Source organism: Lithobates pipiens, unplaced genomic scaffold, assembly GCF_037356315.1.
Source record: "Lithobates pipiens isolate NorthernLeopardFrog02 unplaced genomic scaffold, aLitPip1_a1.2 Scaffold_16, whole genome shotgun sequence".
Lineage (NCBI taxonomy): Eukaryota > Metazoa > Chordata > Amphibia > Anura > Ranidae > Lithobates > Lithobates pipiens.
The window spans coordinates 35,177,489-35,186,251 of NW_027507748.1; positions in this window are offsets into that span (position 1 = coordinate 35,177,489).

Below are 8,763 nucleotides of genomic sequence, written 5' to 3' on the forward strand. Positions count from 1 at the left end.
CGCCTATCAGTGCTCATCAGTGGCACATATCAGTGCCACCTATTAGTGCCCATCAGTGCCATCTATCAGTGCTCATCAGTGCCCCATATCAGTGACCATCAGTGCCCCATATCAGTGCTCATCAGTGCCGCATATCAGTGACCATCAATGCCACCTATCAGTGCTCATTAGTGCTGCATATCAGTGCCACCTATTAATGCCCATCAGTGCCGTCTATCAGTGCTCATCAGTGGCACATATCAGTGCCACCTTATAGTGCCCATCAGTACCATCTATCAGTGCCCATCAGTGCCATCTATCAGTGCTCATCAGTGCCCATCAATGCCACCTATGAGTGCTCATTAGTGCCACACATCAGTGCCACCTATCAGTGCTCATCAGTGCTGCCTATCAGTGCCACCTATCAGTGCCCATCAGTGCCACATATCAGTGCCACATATCTGTGCCAATCAGTGCCACCTATCAGTGCTTGGCATTGCCACATATCAGTGCCACCTATTAGTGCCTATCAGTGTCGCCTATCAGTGCCCATCAGTGCCACCTATCAGTGCCCATCGGTGCCGCATATCAGTGCCACCTATTAGTGCTCATTAGTGACGCATATCAGTGCCACTTATTAGTGCCCATCAGTGCCGCCTATCAGTGCTCATCAGTGCCTCATATCAGTGCCCATCAGTGCCACATATCAATGTCACCTATTAGTGCCCATCAGTGCCACCTATCAGTGCTCATTGGTGCCGCCTATCAGTGCCCAACAGAGCCCATCACTGCCACATATCAGTGCCACCTATTAGTGCCCATCAGTGCCACCTATCAGTGCCCATCAGTGCCGCCTATCAGTTCCTATCAGTGCCACATATCAGTGCCACCTATTAGTGCCCATCAGTGCCACCTATCAGTGCTCATCAGTGCCGCCTATCAGTGCCCATCAGTGCCACATATCAGTGCCCATCAGTGCCACATATCAGTGCCACATATCTGTGCCAATCAGTGCCACCTATCAGTGCTTGGCATTGCCACATATCAGTGCCACCTATTAGTGCCTATCAGTGTCGCCTATCAGTGCCCATCAGTGCCACCTATCAGTGCCCATCAGTGTCGCATATCAGTGCCACCTATTAGTGCCCATTAGTGCTGCCTATCAGTGCTTGTCAGTGCCGCTTATCAGTACCAACTGTCAATGCTCATCAGTGCCACCTATTAGTGCCCATCAGTGCCGTCTATCAGTGCCCATCAGAGCTGCATATTAGTGCCTCCTCATCAGTGCCACCTAACCAATGGCCTTCAGTGGCGCACATCAGTGAAGGAGAAAAATTACTTATTTACAAAATTTACTGACAATTTTTTTTTTTTCTGAATTTTCAGTCTTTTTTCTTTTTTAGCTAAAAATAAAAACCCCAGTGGTGATTAAATATCACCAAAAGAAAGCCCCATCTGTCTCAAAATAAATGATAAGAATGTGTGACAGCGCTGAAAGCTGAAAATTGGCCTGCCAGGAGGGGGGTGAATGTGCCCGGTATGGAAGCGGTTAAGGTTGCCTATTCCTGATATAGAGTGTCTGATAATGGTTTGTTTTTTCCTGTTCAGAACTTCTTCTCCTGACAACAGTCACTCCTGACATTTCCTGTACTGGTGTGACACATACAGGAAGTGAGGGAAAATCTCCCCAATGGGACCACAGACAGGTAACAAAACCTAAAAGAAATGACGGTGTAACTTTGCTAAACTATATCCAAAAAAAAACTGGTTAAAGATTCACCATCCTCTTGTTTTAAAGTGATTGTAAACCCCGTACAACCACTTTTACCTACAGGTAAACCTAGATTAAGGCTTAACTGTAGGTGCTGGAAATATCTCCTAAACCTCCATATAAATACCCAAACCTGAACAAAAACGTAGTAAACATAGTAGTAGAAAAAGTAGTAGTAAATGTAGTAGTAGAAGAATTAGTAGTAAAAGTAGTAATAGTAAAAGTAGTAGAAAAAGTAGTAGTACAAGTAGTAGTTGTAGTAGAAAAAGTAGTCATAAAAGTAGTATTAGTAGAAAAAGTAGTGGTAGTAGTAGTAAAAGTAGTACGTATAGTAAAAGTAGTAGTATTAGTAAAAGTAGTAAGAGTGGTAATAGTAAAAGTAGTAGTAATAGTAAAATTCCTAGTAGTAAAAATAGTAGTAGTAGTAGAAAAAGTAGAAAAAGCAGTAGTAAAAGTATTAGTAGCAGTAGTATAAAAAGTAGCAGTAGTAGTATAAAAGGTAGTAGTAGTAAAAGTAGTAGTAATAGTAAAAGTAGTAGTAATAGTAAATGTAGTAGCAGTAAAAGTAGTAGCAATAATTATAGTAAAAGTAGTTGTAATAGTAGTAATAGTAAAAGTAGTAGTAGGTTTCCTGGGGATAGATTCTCCCACCTGAGCTGTGGATCTCTGCAGCTCCTCCAGAGTTACCATGGTCCTCTTGGCTGCTTCTCTGATGAATGTTCTCCTTGCCCGGCCTGTCAGTTTAGGTGGACGGCCATGTCTTGGTAGGTTTGCAGTTGTGCCATACTCTTTCCATTTTCGGATGATGGAGTAGAAGTAAAAGTAGTAGTAGTAGTATTAGTAGAAGAAGTAGTAGTAGTAGAAAAAGTAGTAGTAAAAGTAGTAGTAGTAAAAGTAGTAGTAGGTTTCCTGGGGATAGATTCTCCCACCTGAGCTGTGGATCTCTGCAGCTCCTCCAGAGTTACCATGGACCTCTTGGCTGCTTCTCTGATGAATGCTCTCCTTGCCCGGCCGGTCAGTTTAGGTGGACGGTCATGTCTTGGTAAGTTTGCAGTTGTGCCATACTCTTTCCATTTCCAAAGTAGTAAAAGTAGTAGCAGTAGTAAAAGTAGTAGTAGTAGTAGAAAAATTTGTAGTGAAAATAGTAGCAGTAAAAGTAGTAGGAGTAGTAAAAGTAGTAGTAGTAAAAGTAGTAGTAGTAATAGTAAAAGTAGTAAAAAGTAGTAGTAGTAGTAAAAGTAGTAGTAATAGTAAAAGTAGTAGTAGTAAAAGTAGTAGTAATAGCAAAAGTAGTAGTAGTAGTAGTAAAAGTAGTAGTAGTAGTAGAAAAAGTAGTAGTAGTAGAAAAAGTAGTAGTAAAAGTAGTAGTAGTATAAAAAGTAGTAGTAAAAGTAGTAGTAGTAGAAAAATGTGTAGTGAAAGTAGTAGTAGTAGTAGTAGTAAAAGTAGTAGTAGTAAAAAGTAGTAGTAGTAGTAGTAGTAGTAAAAAGTAGTAGTAAAAAGTAGTAGTAGTAAAAGTAGTAGTAAAAGTAGTAGTAGTAATAGTAAAAGTAGTAAAAAGTAGTAGTAGTAGTAGTAAAAGTAGTAGTAGTAGTAGTAATAGCAAAAGTAGTAGTAATAGTAAAAGTAGTAAAAAGTAGTAGTAGTAATAGCAAAAGTAGTAGTAGTAGTAATAGCAAAACTATTAGTAGTAGTAGTAAAAGTAGTAGTAGTAATAGTAAAAGTAGTAGTATTAGTGTTAACACCCTAACAAAAAAAATAGGTAAATAATAGAAAGCCCTAATCCTAATATAACCGTAAAGCAGAATTTATTTTTATTTTCCGTGTCCTTGTTGCTGATCTCCTAGCTTCACCAACTTTGCCATCCCTGTTCTTCTGAGCGCGGTGTTTCCTCTGCAATAGGCTGCTGAAAAAAACATTATTGTCTGCTGACATCCTGTTTATAAGACCGCTGGCTTCTATCCCTGTCCTGAGCTCAGCCTGCGGTCTGACACTCCCCCTTGTAGTCCTCTGTAAAGCGGAGCAGGGAGGAAGCAGACATGTAGTGGGCGGAGGGTGTCTCCCAGCCCCCCGGTCTGTGCCGCCCATGTGGGAGGTGTCCTCCTCCTCCTCTCTCCTCCTCCTCTGCTCCCTGACAGTCACCGCCCCTCCCCCGTCCCCGCCGTTATTGGCACAGTGCGCTGTCAATCATAATACCAGAGGGATGCGGAGCTCAGTGTTCTGATACCGTGGGACATCCCCCGCTGTGCCATACAAGTAATTACTGGTAATAATCCCCGCTCTGACACGTTGCACTGGTTTGCATTTATAAGGCTGTAGCCTCTCATACCGTGTGTTATGTATGGCTTGCTGGCTGCAGAATGAGGGGTGTGATTTATGTTGAAGTGGGCGTGTTCACATTTACATGCACACGCCTCCTGTACCTCCCACATTCATGGGAAATGTAGTCTGATTACAGTTCAGAGAGAGAAGAGAGAAGAGGATATGATGTAATCCCTGTTCTAAGAGATCCTCCCTGCCAGAAATGATGATGCATTTTGTGAATCGCAATCTCTTATTTGCTCGCTGTACATAGCCTGTGCAGGCTCCACCCACTCCATGCTGCCTGCATAAAACGACAGGAAGGGGCGGAGACAAGACCAGTGATCCTGCACAAGGAGAGAGAGCAGCAGTGAGCGGTGACATGAGCCTACTATGACATAGGCGTCCATCTGTGTGGCATCCCTGTCATGCTAAAAGAAGCATTCCATTGGGAGCGTATTCTAAATAAATAAAAGTATCTGTGCAGCTGAGGACCCAGCTTTGCCCTTCTCTGCTCTGGAGTGTGAGCATTTAAAACTCTACTGAAAGTAAGGAAGGAATCTCAATCTCAGCAAGAGCATCCAGCCATTCAGAGCTAATTAAAGTGGTTGTAAACCCTTCCATATACCCGGTGAAGTGACCGGCCTCAGGCGATACACAAAGATGAAACAAATCCTCCTACATAAGTTGTACCTGTTTATCTGCAGCTGTCTTTACCCTACAGCAATTCAAAGTGCAGAATTCATATGGAATCTCTCAGCTCTTAAAAGCAGGGGGCGGAGAGCTCATGTTATATCCGTGAGGAGAGCTCTGAGAGCTGATTGAAGAGACACCCCTCCCCTTCACACAGCACACAGGAACAGAGCTGGAGCTGTCAATCACAGGCTGTGTGCCTGAGCTCCCTCCCATGTCTCCTTTTTTCTCCTGGTGTCAGGAAAAGTGGTCAGAAGTGACTCATGCTAATAGCAGCAGACAGAAATAACACTTAGTTCTCTGGATTGAGACAAGTACACACTATAGAGGAATATGCTTTGTTCATATTTCATGTCTGAGGTTTACAAATCATTTTAAAGGAAGGGATATTTGTTGACACACATTGAAGCTATGGAGGGGATTTACTAAAACTGGAGAGTGCAAAATCTGGTGTAGCTGTGCATGGTAGCCAATTAGCTTCTAACTTCAGCTTGTTCAATTAAGCGTTGGGGATAAAACCTGGAAGCTGATTGGTTTCTGTCCAGAGATTTTGCTCTCTCCATTTTTAGTAAATCTGACCCCTTAGTGTCAGAAGGCATGCAGTCAGCAGCAGATTGTAGGCAGGGCCTCACCAGAAATAGGTAAACACCTGTGAATCCTGAGTACCGGGGCACTTCCCCGCCCCCCCCCCCCCCCTTCCTGCCCAGGCCAATTTTCAGCTTTCATCACCTCTGCAGTTTTTATTTTTTGCTAAACGAAAAAAAAAATATTGAAAATTTTGAAAAAATAAAAGTTTTTCTTTGTTTTTGTTATAAAATTTTGTAAATAAGTAAGTTTTCTCCTTCACTGATTGGCACTGATAAGCTGCACTGATAAAGCGGCACCGATGAGATGCAACTGATCGGCACTGAAGATGGGCACTGATAGGCGGCACTGATGGGCACTGATAAGGTGGCACCAATGAGGTGGAACTGATGGACCCTGATGGGCACTGATAGGCGGCACTGATAGGCAGCACTGATGGGCATTGATAGGTGGCACTGATAGGCACTCATAGGTGGCACTGAAAGGAGACACTGATGGGCACTGAAAGGCTGCACTGATGGGTACTTATGGGTGGCACTGATAGGCGGCACTTAGTGGGCACTGATAGGTGGCACTGATAGGCAGCACTGATAGGTGGTACTGATATGTGACACTGATGGGCACTCATAGGTGGCACTGGTGGGCACTGATAGGAGACACTGATGGGCACTGAAACGCTGCCCTGATGGGCACTGAAAGGCTGCACTGTTGGGTACTTATGGGTGGCACTGATAGATGCCACTGTTGGGCACTGATAGGCGGCACTGATGGGCATTGATGGGCACTGATGGCTGGCACTGGATTTCACTGATAGGCATCACTGGCACTGGCAGGCATTTTTCAATGGCACTGATTGGCAGCTGCCTGGGCTCTGATTGGCATTTCCCTGGTGGTCTAGAGTGGCATACCTGGTGGTCCAGTGTGGTGGAATCCTGGTGGCCCTGGGCGGGCATCCGTGGGGGGGTTGCACTGATAATCAATCAGCACAGATCCCCCTGTCAGGAGAGCAGGCAATCGGCTCTCCGCTATTCGCCTCTGTCAGACGCGAGTAAGGAAAATACATTGTGATCAGCCGTGATTGGACACAGCTGATCACGTGGTAAAGAGACCACAGAATGCCAGAGGAGCACTTCCTGGGGGGAAGTGTTCTAGGAAGTTGACAAAGAAGACACCCCAAAAAGAGAAACTTACACTTTCCCTCCTGGACAGGTACCTCTCCCTAACATTATTCTCTTTCTCTCCCTATCCAGCGGTCCCTATCCATATCTCTGTCCCTATCTTACTCACACCATTGGTTATATTCTTTTATTTTTGTATTCTTTTCTATTTTATTTGAATCAAATTTCAGAAGTTGGTTATATTCTTTCTATTTTATCCTATTCCATTCCTTTATTTTCTATTCTATTTTAGTCTGTGCTTTTTTTACCTATTCTATTTTTTCTATTCTCTTTTTTCTTTTCTTCTTTTTTTTGTATTCTGTTCTGTTTTACTCTATTAAATTCTATTCTTTTATTTTATATTCTATTCTTTACTACTTTATTCTATTTCTTTATTGTCTATTCCATTTTATTCCCTTCAGAAAATTGTATTTGATTCAAAAATAATTTGAATTTGTAAACGATTCAAATTTAAGTTAGAAAACGATTTAAATTTGAATTTCGTCCAAAATTTTGTCTAGTTTTTGTTGGATTTGTTTAAATTCGTTACTATTGTAATTTGGAAATTCGGATACATCCAAATTTCCGAATAACAAAATATTTGTCCGAATTTCAATTTGGAACAAAACGAACCGCACATTTCTAGTCGTTCACTGGTCGTGGAGATCTGAAGAGAGAAGGAAAAGGAATGCTCAGGGTTTCCATGCAATTAAAGGACATAGACTGAATCTCAAATTTGCGTTAAAATGTTGGAGGCTTCATTGATATGCACCCTTTGAGGGCCGTGTTGCAGGATATAATTTTATTTTATTTTAGAAGGCCTCCTTTGTAGTGGTTGGGAATCAAGCAGGTTGGGGAGCTGCAAGCTATTAGTGCCCGATGCCTCGCCTTGGTGCCTGAGGAGGACTCCCTTCAGTGCCTGATGCCTCTCCTTGGTGCCTGATGCCTCCCCTCTGTGCCTGATGCCTCCCCTCAGTGTCTGATGCCTCCCCTCGGGTGTGTGATGCCTCCCCTCGGGTGTCTTGTGCCTCCCCTCGGGTGTCTTGTGCCTCCCCTCGGTGCCTGGAGGCTCCCCTTGATGCCTGGTGCCTCCCCTCAGTGCCTGATGCCTCCCTTCTGTGCTCTAATGCCTCCCTTCCCAAAACAGAAATAGAGGGAATCCTTCCAATGGTGACACTAGTTCTAGTGATCTGGGGGGACTCAATGGATTCCCTTCATTTCCAGGAGTTTCCTTTCACTTCCTGTTTTAGTTATAGGACAGGAAGTGAAGGTAAATCTCCCCAATAGTGAAAAAAGAACTGACAGTGGCTATAGTCTCCCTTGCTAAAAAACGTTTTTTCTATAGTTTTTCTTTACGCCATGCCTATCAGTTTTTGGATAGCACTAATGCTTTTTTTTCTTAGTACCCCAACCTAGAAGTTTTATTTTAAAGTGAATGTATGCGATAACATCAAGGCGTTGTGGGGGGTGGTTATTGGTCATTTTAGGGTGAAAAAAACAAACGAGGATTTGGTATTCAATAGGACCGCTGTCCTTCCCAAGGTGGTTGCCTGGAGCCCACAGCAGGGAACAATTGGTCCTCAATGGTCTCCTGCTATCTTAAAGAAACAGCACAGTGCCACCTTCAGGTTGAATAATATACTGTAATCTCCAAGTGTCTACAACATGAGTCTCCAAACTTTATAAACAAAGGGCCAGCTTACTGTCCTTCAGATTTTAGGGGGGGGCCAGACTAGGGCCAGTGGAAGTAGAAAATGTCCTGGCGTCCAGTGGGAGTAAACAATGCTCTACCATTGGTGTCAGTGGAAAAACTAGTGCCTCATCGTTGATGTCAATGGAAGGAAAAGTGCCCCATTGTTGGTGTCAGTTAGGGGAATAGTGCCCCATCATTGGCACCAGTTGGAAGCATAGTGCCTCATCATTGGTGTCAATAGGAAGTATAGTGCCCCATTGTTGGTGTCAGTGGGAAGAATGGTGGCCCACCATTGGTATTAATGGAAGGAATTGTGAACCAATGTTGGTATTGTAGCAATATGGACTACAATCGTAAAGTACCGTGCCCTCCGGTGTTTCAAAGCATCGCCTGTCCCTCTAGTGATCAGTGTATCCAGTGACATCATATTTGTGTGCCAAACAAAAGGGATTGTAGGATGAGAAGTTCTCCCGTCTGTTAATTGCTTGATGATTATGTGCCTACATTACATATCCCGGGGATCTATGCTGCCATTAGGAAGATTGCTGGGAATAGCTATAAAAGAAGATAGAAAGGTTGCGACC